At 40.5% G+C, this 11760-nt stretch overlaps 1 protein-coding gene across 1 annotated transcript in view; it reads left to right on the forward strand.

The window, feature by feature from the left end:
• The window catches only part of LOC100744885 (centrosomal protein of 290 kDa), a 175621-nt gene extending 167801 nt beyond the window's left edge, over positions 1–7820 (forward strand). Inside the window, exon 25 of the mRNA XM_012382156.3 lies at positions 6739–7820. The gene's annotated coding sequence lies outside the window, so the exon portion shown is untranslated. The remainder of the gene's footprint in view (positions 1–6738) is intronic.
• Positions 7821–11760: the final 3940 nt, after the last annotated feature.

An 11760-nucleotide genomic window follows, 5' to 3' on the forward strand; every position in this document is an offset into this window, starting at 1 on the left:
AGAGAAGGAGGAAGGTGCGCGCGCGCGCACGTTAGCGAGGCGAATTCCCACCGTGGCGCGGCGCTGAGGCTTATACAAGTTCCCGATGCTGGTGTTCTATAATATAGGCAGAGTTGCCGTTCGTCCTGCACCGGGTTGTCCGGCCAGTCCGTGGCCAGGACTCCCACCAGGCCAACCTAGCCTTCTTACGTGCCCACCTACTCCTATCGAGCAATCCAAATGCATTCTTTCTTCCTTTTCCTCGCCCCCTTCACTCTCCTCTCTTGGTCACCACCATCTTACTCCCGCGACTTCTCCTTCTCTTCCCACAGGCACCGGCTACGGCCTGTGGCGCGCGCGAGCGAGCTCCCTGTCGATCCGTTTCTCTCTTTGCTCGCCTGTCCACCGCGCTTTCTTTCTTCCTTTTCCTTTACCGTTCGCAGGACGAAGTCCTCCTACTACGTTGACCGGCTCGGTTCGCCCGGTCGTGGCTCCAAGAGACCGAGTCGAGGAGGAGGGTGCGACAGGGTTACGCGTTAGGACATGGTATACGACGGTGACAGATGATCGAAGGTCGATGTTCTGCAGATTAAAGAAATTGCGTGCGTGGCGAGGTATAGCTGGAACTGGAATAGGGATTGAACGGTGTTGAATTTTGGAATTTTCACTTAGCCTGAGATACTGGAGCGGTTGTGATCATTGGATCAGATTAGATCCGTTAGATATTGGATTTTCAGGAATTCGGTTGGAGGGTTTGGAGCGGTGGTAGGGATGTCTCTGTGATAATGATTTTTGGTTCATTAGAAGCATGGATTTTTTTGAAGCTGGAATATCGGACCGGTTGTTACTAAATATGGATTTCGTAGCGATTGTAAAGAACAGATATATCAGTAAGTTTATCAAAAAATACTTCTAACTTGGAGCTGTTGATCAACACTAAATATTGCAACTTTGTTAAAGACAAAAGGTATGATATAACTTTTGAACGACGATGTATGTACGTAATATCGTACATACAGAGTGATAGATGTCCAAAAAATAAGGTATGTTTTTTCTCACTCTTTCCATGCACTTTCTCACCGTTTCTCCACTTTCTTCTGTCCCTTTCCTCCTGCGTGTTGCCTTTCTCTCTCGGTGTGACCCAAGAGTGCCCTTCCTCCCACTCGTTCTGTCCAGCGACTCAACGTTAGACCTTACATACTTGGCATACCTGCAAACGACCGCGTAAGTCCGGCGGTGCGCGACAATGCTAAGCACGAAGAAATCTGTCCGAAAACCTGTCGCGACCTGCTGATACACCGCTCCTCCGGAGGCGTGCTTCTCGTTCTGGTTTTGGTTCTGGTTAAGGGAGAAAGAAGTTCTCGATGAATCATCGAATTTCAATCTTTTAATGTATCTTCGACACTGAAGCAAACCTTTGAATATTATAACGACTACTTTACTCTGTCTGTTTCGTATATTTTCACGTAGTCTATGCATTCCGTCAATTTGAAATTCTAATGCTAAAGATCTAAACAATAGTAAATAATTTTTTAAAAGATTGTTTCCAAAGAACAAGGATAAGATCGTAATTTCGAATCTTGTCGCTTGTAGCGTCAATGAACAACATGCCAACCAACCAATTGACCATCTTACGTAACTTCTAGATTTCGTTTGATACGAGAAGAACGCAAAGGTATACTAATATCGTAGCAAGTAGAACGAGAGCAGCTTAATTCCGAGACCGTCGAAAACTACCAATTTTATTGATCCAACTGAAAGCATTGGATAGAATGAAAAACAACGACAGAAAGCGGAGTATCGTCGTGCTAACGATTCGATTCGAACACGTTAGCGATTTACACAATCATAGCGGTATGTATCGATAAAAGAAACAACCTGTCGTTACATTGGCAGCGCTTAAATCGATTCAAAGAATCCAACCAAACTCCATTACGACCTACCGAAGCTAGTCGTTGTCGTAGGTCGTACAAATAGTAAGTTACCATTAAAGCTTACCACTTAACATTATCAATTTGCAATTTGGAAAGTATGCTAAAATTCTCTAAGTGTCTTTAATAATCCCCTGGACGAATGTACGAGTCGCAGATGTATTATTTCGTAGGCTGGCCACCCACTTCACGATTTGTCGCTCACGTATAATTTAGAAACAGCCGAAGAACGATTATCGCGGTAATGGTTTCATGGAAAAGCAAGGTTTCGCTTAGCTGGAAATTAGAGCGATGCCGATGATGTGGGCTGGCAAAGTGGGTTTGGTCTGGCTACTTACGGGCCAATCTACTACGAGTAGATCGCGAGCAACGAAGATTTTTCGCCAGTTGGAAGGGGATAAATTAATATCGATGATGCGGGAGGAGCAGACTGGCAGACTTACTTGGCCTAATTTTAGACCAGTTGCGTTACTTGATTACGCGAATGCATAAATGTTGAGAATATTGGAATGTACGGATCTTCTAAAATATTTACAAATACATAGGATGAATCTGAAGGAAACATTATCGAAGAAGTTTCGGGCCTTCGTGTTTGCAAAATTTTACAGCAAAGATGAAGACTTTTAGAGTGAAACATCTCGAGATAAAAGATTTACTTTCGACAAACGATGGAATTAATAAACATTCCTACGTTTATTTATTTTAATCTCTTCCGTTGATTTACTCTATTCTGATATAAATATTTATTGGTACATTTAATCCATTTGTTTCTTTTTTCCATTTTTACCGATGAAAACAAGACCACATTGCGATTTGCGTTATTATCAATGTCGTGATAGTCACACTAATAAAGTGCAAATAGACGTTCAATTAATATAAATTAACGAATGTTCAATTGTTAAAAGGCACGCCTTTCGCTAATATAAAGTCGTGTACGTTATTATCGTACGTTTCCATGCCGCTTCCTACAAACATTAGGTACTTTCTCATCATTGAGTGCGTCGATAAATAACAGTTCATAGGCTGTACATCAAAAGAACGATCTATGGTAACACATTATTATTGCAACTTTATGTCGTGAACGATTATATCTTGTCGGTGGAATAATTTTAAATTAACGTGTTGCTGGATGCATAAATAAACGTAAACAGCCAGCTGTTGGTTGTCGGCCAAATAACCATATGCATTTTAATACTATGTCACACGTATCTTGAAACCGATACACAAGAGTAGTACGACTTCGACACAATTTTATAACTCGTAACCCGACAGTCTGTAACTCGTGACTCGTACAATTTCTGCTTAGGTTCCAGTTCCTTATTCGCGTTTATAAAAATACAGATTCTCATAAATATTCACAGTTCAGCGCCAATGTTAATAATTTGCCCGTTACCAATTCGCCAAAGCGGGATACGAACGATTTTTAAGCGATCTGCGTTCGAAAAGAGACTGTTTAACTCGTCGTTGGTGGCACGATGAACAATGAAACGTATCGTGTACCTACATTGACAGCTTGATGGCTATGGTTTACGACGAGGGTACAACTTTTACTCGTCAAAAGGAAAGCTTGTTCAAGGAATGTCAAATTCCCTTCTCTTGTAATCGCCGTAATCTATTAGCGCGCGATGATGAATTCTTAATTGTGAAGTTTCAGCGATAATATTAGCCCAATATTATCGAATCGACGACCCTGGTAAAAGGAAAACGATAAGAATGAAGAAGAGAGGAAAAAGAAACGTCTCGCCTTGAAGTCTACTTACCGTCCAATTATTTTAGCCCGCGCTGCAGTGATTCACATCCACGGAATGCATCTAGGCTCGTACGCCCTACAAAACGACAGAGACAGTACCTGGTGAAAAAACACAGAGCAGGATGGAAAAAAGGAAACGAAGTCTCGATTCTCCGGGATACACCATGGAACACTTGTTTGTACATCGCCTGGCTTGATGTTGATTTATCGAGCGTGCGCGCGCGAGCGCACATGTTGTACAATTGATACGTTCCAAGGGAGCAGATACGATCTGCCTTCGCGCAGATCCAGCGCGTGCAAACTGCAAGCTGATCACTAGACAGCGGATTTTTATGCGTTTACGTAGAAATACGCACAGAATGCACGTAGTAAGCGAATGTACGTAACATACCAAAGCTACGATATACTCGTTGTAATGTTTAATGGAAAAACCAATTTTCTAACTAGCTTCCACATTTTTAATTATCTTGGCAAAATTATGATATTGCACGAGCATACGCGTTACGCGAGTCAATGATGTTATAATTATGTCATAAGTCTCATTAATAGCACAAGTCTCTCGAGTCATTTATAGAGTATCGATAATCGATACATATTTTTTATTTTTTATTTTGTCTACGTAAATCTATAAAATGAAGTGCTACACGAAGCTTCGATCAGCATACGTAGTGGTGAAAAATCGTCTCGTCTCCTGTATTCTTGTCCTTAAACGAGGGGCAACTGCAAACGAATTTTCAGGTTGAAGTTTCGAGGCGAGGCCACGCGAGGTGATTCGTCGCTGAATCACTATACGCGCTAGCCAGACGATTCGCAAGACTATTATTCAGGGTTCGTCTCACGGTCGAACGGTCCAGATATTGCTGTGCCCTTGCGTCGTGGCGATTTTTCTTGATAAGGCGAACGGAACCGCGACGTCCTTGCGACAGAGGTCAATGGTGACCCGGGAGAGAGGGCCCCGTCTTTAATTGCACCGGCGGATGTCGCCGAGTGAAAGTTGAAAGTCCGGAGGAACGATGCTTGGATGTGAATTTTGTCGCGATGGTTGACAGCCTTTACGTTCTTTTCTTTCTGTCTTATTTGGCTCTGAGAAATGGAAAGGAAGGGATAAAATATAGAATAGAGAAGGAAGCAGATACTTTGAATTGTTTCTTTACGGAAGCAGGAAGTTTAGAGAGACAGTGTCGAAGGATATTTTATTGGAAAGAAAAAAAGTATTTTTAATTACAGTGTCTTATGATTTAACTATTAATGTTTCTACAAATTTTTCATAAAATACCTAGAAAAAACTGAATTATGAAGAAATACAGTGTAAAATGTAAAAATGTTCCCTTTACTATACCTCCGCAATTTATAATGGCGAGGAAAAAACGTTCAAGAAGTAATCAACGCGAAAAGTCGTATAATTATAACCGATGAAAACTCAGTATCTCGGTATATAATTTTTATTAATGTGTTAAAAGATGTTGAACAGAAAAACCATTGTATATACAAATTAGTCATACTTAAACACGCTGTATTATTTATCAATCAAATCAACTTTGACCTAAATATAAAAAGCTGATATCTTATTGAAAGAGTTAAAACGTTACATAAGTATACTAAAAACAAGATTATTTCATTATAGTTAAATAAATAACGAAGAAACACTAACAAACTAAACAGAAATATGAAAATTCGAACGACAACGTCTCCGGTATTTCGGTCGAATGTCGTCCATAGTTTTTCAACGAGCTTTTTCGCGGATAGAAGAGATCCTCTCAGCCAGATGCCTTTTCCAATTTTCACAGAAGCTTTCTCACACGCCCGCGCACGAATTTTCATGCTTCTGACACGCGCGCTCGAAATAGTTGTCTCCGGCGTCAACCCGTTTTTGCGTTCCTCTCCATCGACCCGGCGAAAAGGTCAATTATTGCATTACCATGCGACGTGGGTGCGCGGAGGGAGCACAGCAGATAAATCCGCTCTTGGATGAACTGCCTGTTATATGTGCGTATATATATACACACGACCACATCTAACCATCGGTATCGCACATGCGTTTCGCACTAAAAATAAGAACTCGTTACTGCCCACCAGAAATTCGTTCGTCGATATAGACCTTGATAGATGTTTATTGAGCCGAGCTAAAAATGGGTTTAGAATTTCGAATTGTGGTCTGAAAGAATTTGTAATTCTTTGAAGAATTATCATTTTTCGACGTTTCGCAACTGTGTTAAAAATTGTTGAAATAATTTGAAAAAGAACAACATTCGTCGTCTTACGAATATCGTTGGGAATTTAGAATAAAAGTTTTCAATAAAGATCAAAAGACAAAAACGTATGAAATTCAACTTGCTGTCATATCGAAGCAATATTCATTATCGAACATATTTCACCGAAAACTATCCAATTTTTCAATTTCGAAGTCTAGAAAATTCTCATCGAACACTTTTGCAAATCAATTTCTATCAATTCCCAGTTCAAACCTGGGACAAAGCAAACAGAACGCTTTGATTTCAAGCTCGACTTCACCATAGTCTCGAAAAACACCATCTTCGTCTCATTCAGCACTAAAAATCCTATAAATTCTAAAAATTTTTTATCAAAGATCTTATGGAAATCCATTTTCATTCATAGAACGTTCTTCAAACTGCGAACGAATCGGATCCAACGCTTTGATCCAAGCTCAACTCCACCGTAGCCTCAAAAGCACCGTCCTCGCGTTATTCAGAACTAGAAACCCTAAAAATTTTCGAAAACTTCTTCAAAAAATATTCTCCTATCGACTACCACGTGGAAACCCGTCTTTATCCATCGAATTTCCTTCAAATTCCAAGCGAACCAAACTCAACGCTTTAATATCGAGCTCGACTCCACCATAGCCTTGAGACCATCGTTTCCGCCTCGCTTAGGACAATCCTGCGCCCTCAAACACGCGCCAGCGACGTTCCCCCATGAACGTCGGACAATATCTTCGTAGCATCCTCCGTAAAGGCGACTTTAACAGCGTCCTCCGCTTCCTCCAGCCTAATAAGCGCCGAAGTCGCGCCTTTGCCGACCTATGGAATGTTAAGAACCCTATGGTGGTTGTGTTCGCAGGTCGTCCCGCCGTCAGCTTGGCACGTCACCCATTCGACGCCGGTAATATACGCTCGCCGTTCGCGGCGATAAATATTACAATATAATATTCCTCGGCGTGAGACGAAGGATTCCTGACAAGCCTTGCAGGACGAAACGGAAAGCCAAGCGGCGAAGAGGTCACCGACGGAAGGGATATCGCGTTACTGGAGACAACGAACAACTTTGCTCGAAGGAGGCATCCTTTTACGATTCACCGAATAGCTCGTGGTGCGATTTTTTCATTCAAAGGCGAGGAATTATTAAAACGCGTTTTCCCTTCGGTCACACCGAGGTAAGTCTGTGAAATACTCGTGGAACACGTTGGTTCGAGCGTTGAGGGAAATAGCAAAGGGCGATGAGTTGGTTAACCCCTTCGCGCAAAATATGATGCAGCGAGAAAGGCTGGAAATATAGAACGATATCTCCTTCATTCTTTTTTCGTGTGTATTTTTCTTTAGCGATAAGTTCTTTTTTTCTCTTAATGTAATCCGTGAGCGTATTTTTAAATATTGGAGATTTCCTCGGTTTTGGAAGGTATATATAAATTGCATCCGTTTAGATATTCGATCGGATAAACATGTAAGGACATTTTCTTCTTTGTTAGTTTTTGTTTTTAATAAAATTGAGCAACGAATGTGTTAAGAAATAGGAATATTATATCTTTCCCAATTTTTTTTTTTTTTTAATGTAACGTGTGTATCTTTTTGTGATTTACGGCTTTTGGAAAGTATGAATGGTATTATACTTATCTGGATATTCTATTCTTCGAGATACTCTTCAAAATATTATAGGGTAGCGCGTAATATATTTTTTTACGTAATAACTTTCTTTTATTGTCCGTTTATCGACACGTTGGATCGGCGAACAATGAAGCAGTTAGGGCTTTCACTATCATTTTACTCACACGGTTTTATATAATAATAGTATATAATTATGGCGGAAGCATTCCTTATTCGTTCAATATGTCTTAAAACATACTCTGAGTGCAAGTATGCAAGTTTTACGAGTACCAGTTTTAACTTGTAGTAGAATATATTTTGTTCGATAAGTATGTTCACGTATGTGGGAGAATAAATTTACTACCTAGTTTTTATACAAGCACATATATGATTGAAGTTCCTTTAGAAAAATCTAGAAATACCATGTCTTACATTTGAATAAAGAATTTGTAAGATGGAAAGTACGCTGTAGCCTAAGAATTGTTTTAAAAACTTCGCGAATGAAATCCCATGAAAATCACAGATTCCGTTTCCATTCCAACAAATCTTCAAACCTTAATCGACCTATCAGCCTACCGAAATGTACTGGTATTTACAAAATTACCAAATCTTCCATATAAAACGAGTTTTCTATTCATTAAATCAGCCCTTCCTCTTAGTATAAGGCTTTCTAAAAAGCTTCTACCTTCGTATTTAGAGTAAATTAATGATATAAAACCCATCCACCTAATGTTACACGGTTGGAATATTAAATTACTGCACGACAAACATAACATTACAACCATAAACCCGAAGACGTTAATTATCCGCTAAAGAAATGATAATGCGATGGGGGTTGAACGAACTCGTTTAGAAAGCCAGATTCACAGCTTCATAGTTTCATAACTCAATTACGACGTAGAACCTTTTCGAAATCCTTGTAGCTCGGAGGCCGATTCCAATCGGTCGCGTCTTACGAATGCAAACGGTGACGCAGAAATACGTGGTCGACGCCGAGATGCTCCGCCCTCACCCTCTCAGTTTGCTGCGTTTGGTCGCAGGTCGTCCCGGCGCGGCGTCAGGCTGGAACGTCAGCTCGCCCGCTTCCTCCTCGTTCTCCTCCTATGAGAGCCACCTACACGGTTCTCACACCCAGAACCGACTTTACGTTCATATACGTATACACGTGGACTGTGTTCCCTGGAAGAACCGCAGAGAAACCACTACCTAACGGATCGAGCAGTCCGTTTTTGTCCACGTACCACTACGCCAAGGAAACACTATGCACACGTACTTATATACTCGCATTAAGCTCAAACGATTCGAGTGCATAGACAGGGCCAAAAGAGTCGTTCCCCCTCCCCCTTTGCTCAATGTGCAACGCGTAGAACTCGAAGGTCGAAATTCTAATGCGCCTTTTTGCTGCAACAAAATGATTTATAGTTGGCGCTTGTACTAACCCTGTCGTGGTTCCTGAATTTTTTTCTGAATTATGTTTCAATTTTGCTTTAATCAAATAAAATTGCTTTCAATAAAGATAGTAAGGATTCTTTCATATCTTCTTCGAACGAAGAAAAATTTTCTAACGATAGAAAGTTTCGTTTGTAACAAATACGACGCAACAGGCATTCGCGTAATTGCTCGAAGATTATGTACTAATTTGTCCAACTATGGGGAAAAGACAAGTTATCTGCAACCTGCAGCTGTCACCCGTATTCCATAACATAAGCAACATATACTCGAATGAATAAACGTGGCTAGTAATGTTTATCTGTCGACAAGTTCAGATAAATTATTATTACACTACGATTGTAATATTCGTAAATTGTATAGAAATCCATAAACGTACAACACGATCGAATGCGTACACTTTCAAATAATTTAAAAACGGCGACACCTGTTTACAAGCTTCGCGAAAATATCTAAACACACGACAGGACAATTCGCGTTTGCCGCTAAACGAAATTCCAATCGGCCTACCTGCGCATTCGTGTCGCGCAGCACGTGACCAGGCGTCAAGGTGGGGGCGAAGTGGGGGTAACCAGGTTCTCCCACTTTTGTTCTTCCCGCTTGCGAATCGTTTCAGCGCGATGTACAGTGCTGGAGGATACGCGAAGTACCGAGGAGAAGGAAAATAGGCGAGAAAGAGAGACAGCTACATAAACACGAAGAGCGGAATACGCTCGGGAGAGGAACGATATACAATACGTGGAAGCTACACGTATCCGTGAGTACGTGTTCTTTACTCCAGACGTCTATCCTATCCTCCGTAAATTGAATGTGTGAGTGGCTAGGAGAAATAAGGAGGGTTACAGAAGAGAGAAAAAAGGTATAGGTGAATCTTGACATTTATATGTATGTGACCTGTCCGAAGGAGGCATTCGTCTACTACGCATTAGAAACGTGTATGTACGTGTTGGTGCCCGCACGTATTATTCCGAAGATTTCTCTATCCTTCTCACTCTCGCTTAGTGTGTTTTATGCTTGCGGCTTCTAGCCGCTACGTTTACCGTATACGAGAGATTTAAGCACGCTTGTGCACCGTGCAGTGTGCATAGAATGGCTGTGTGTATTGTATGGGAAAATTGCCGTAGCTAGAACCATAGAGGCGTGCTTGTTTCTAGTGTATCGTGTATCCTTGCACTCTTGTGCCTTTGGCGCGTGCGTCCAGATACGCTCGAAATACATTTATCAGTTTGTTGAAATAAATAAATGTAGTTTCACGAAACTGTTTCACAGTATCGATTTTGCAATTTAGATATCCTCTCCTATTTGCAAACTGATTGCTTACAAACGCATCGAACATTGCGGTAGGTTATTTTCTAGAGACTCATCGTCGGTTGACATTGTATGCTGATTTTGGTGAATTTTTGGAGAAGATAGAAAAAGACTTTGATACATTGTCCAATTGTAGATAGAAATTACTAGATTTAAGATCCAATTTATCGTGTTTTTACCCTTTACTTCTTTATCTCGATAAAAATTAAAATTAATTTTTGTTCTATGCTAGAAAACTAAATTCTGCGCTTGTTCGATATCTGGTTCTCGCGAATTGCTCGCGATAGGAAAAGGTTGGTTGCGTGTGTGGGCAGAGGCGGCGTGCGTCCCGTCGATTTGTCGTTTTCCCACAGGCGCGAAGGTTTCCGCGTAGGAGCGCAAAGGACGGAATCGATGACAGCCATGGAGGCAGGAGAAAACCAAGGAGGGGAGGTAATCGTGCATTTACATACGCGGAGGAGAGCGCGAGCGCGTACCGATAACGTTGCGAGCGCCCGTTAAACTTTATTGCGTTCAATTTAAAAATAGAATTCTATCTAGAAGGAAGAGACGTTACGCGCGCATAAAGAATGTCTCGCTAAAGATACGCCGGCTGGCGGAGGCTTGTCCGACTTGTCCTCGTCTCACGAAGTTACTCTTCTCGGAATATTTTCGTTCTCGATCATCGAAGAATAATTCAGAAACTCAACGAATACCCAGCACAGGCATTTCCTTTTTTACAAATTAATAAATAAAGATAAACAGTTACGACAAATGATACGGAAGATTTGTACTGTCGTTCAATTATAGAAAGTATTTATAAGTAACGTGTTATAATGTTTGGAGCATGAAATATGCAGGTTTTTCTGTTCCTTTTGAACTTCGGTTACGGGTCTTTTAAATTAAAGGCGTCATCGCTTGTATCGTTTTTGACCTATGGTCTCCAAACGACGAAAAACAGTTCCACTCGTCAGTCAGAAAACTAGGAAATTGTTCTGCAATTAGCGTTTAGGTATAGTTCTACTCGCATATCTATGATTGTTAATCGTATGTTCAAATACGAGTCCATAGGATGTCAAAACATCGACGTTAAATCGACGACACATGTCAGAGTAGTTTAAACTAGATTTAACGATGTGTGTAGTCTAGGAAAGATTAAAGTGACTATAAGACAAATCTAATATATTATTGAAACGAACGTACGGCAATAAATGTTGGGAGTCGGGATACTTCGAAAACTGTTGTGTATATACAGTTCCGTATTATGTCCAGAGAAACTTCAATACGATCCTTCGAAATAAACGAAGATTGGACGTTATTATAAAAGTTTCGTATCTTATCTAAGACAAGTATTAAACTATATATATATATATATTACACGTAAATGTATGCTGAGAAAATATGCCACAAATTACTATTACGCTTATCGTATTTCAAATTTATAAATTTATAAATATAATTTTCCAAAAGAAATTAAAATCCGCTTTACCATTAATTCGTTATTAAACGATAACGTAACCTAGTCAAGAATCAAAATTGCCAATCT

Source organism: Bombus impatiens, unplaced genomic scaffold (genome assembly GCF_000188095.3).
Source record: "Bombus impatiens unplaced genomic scaffold, BIMP_2.2 scf_0144, whole genome shotgun sequence".
Lineage (NCBI taxonomy): Eukaryota > Metazoa > Arthropoda > Insecta > Hymenoptera > Apidae > Bombus > Bombus impatiens.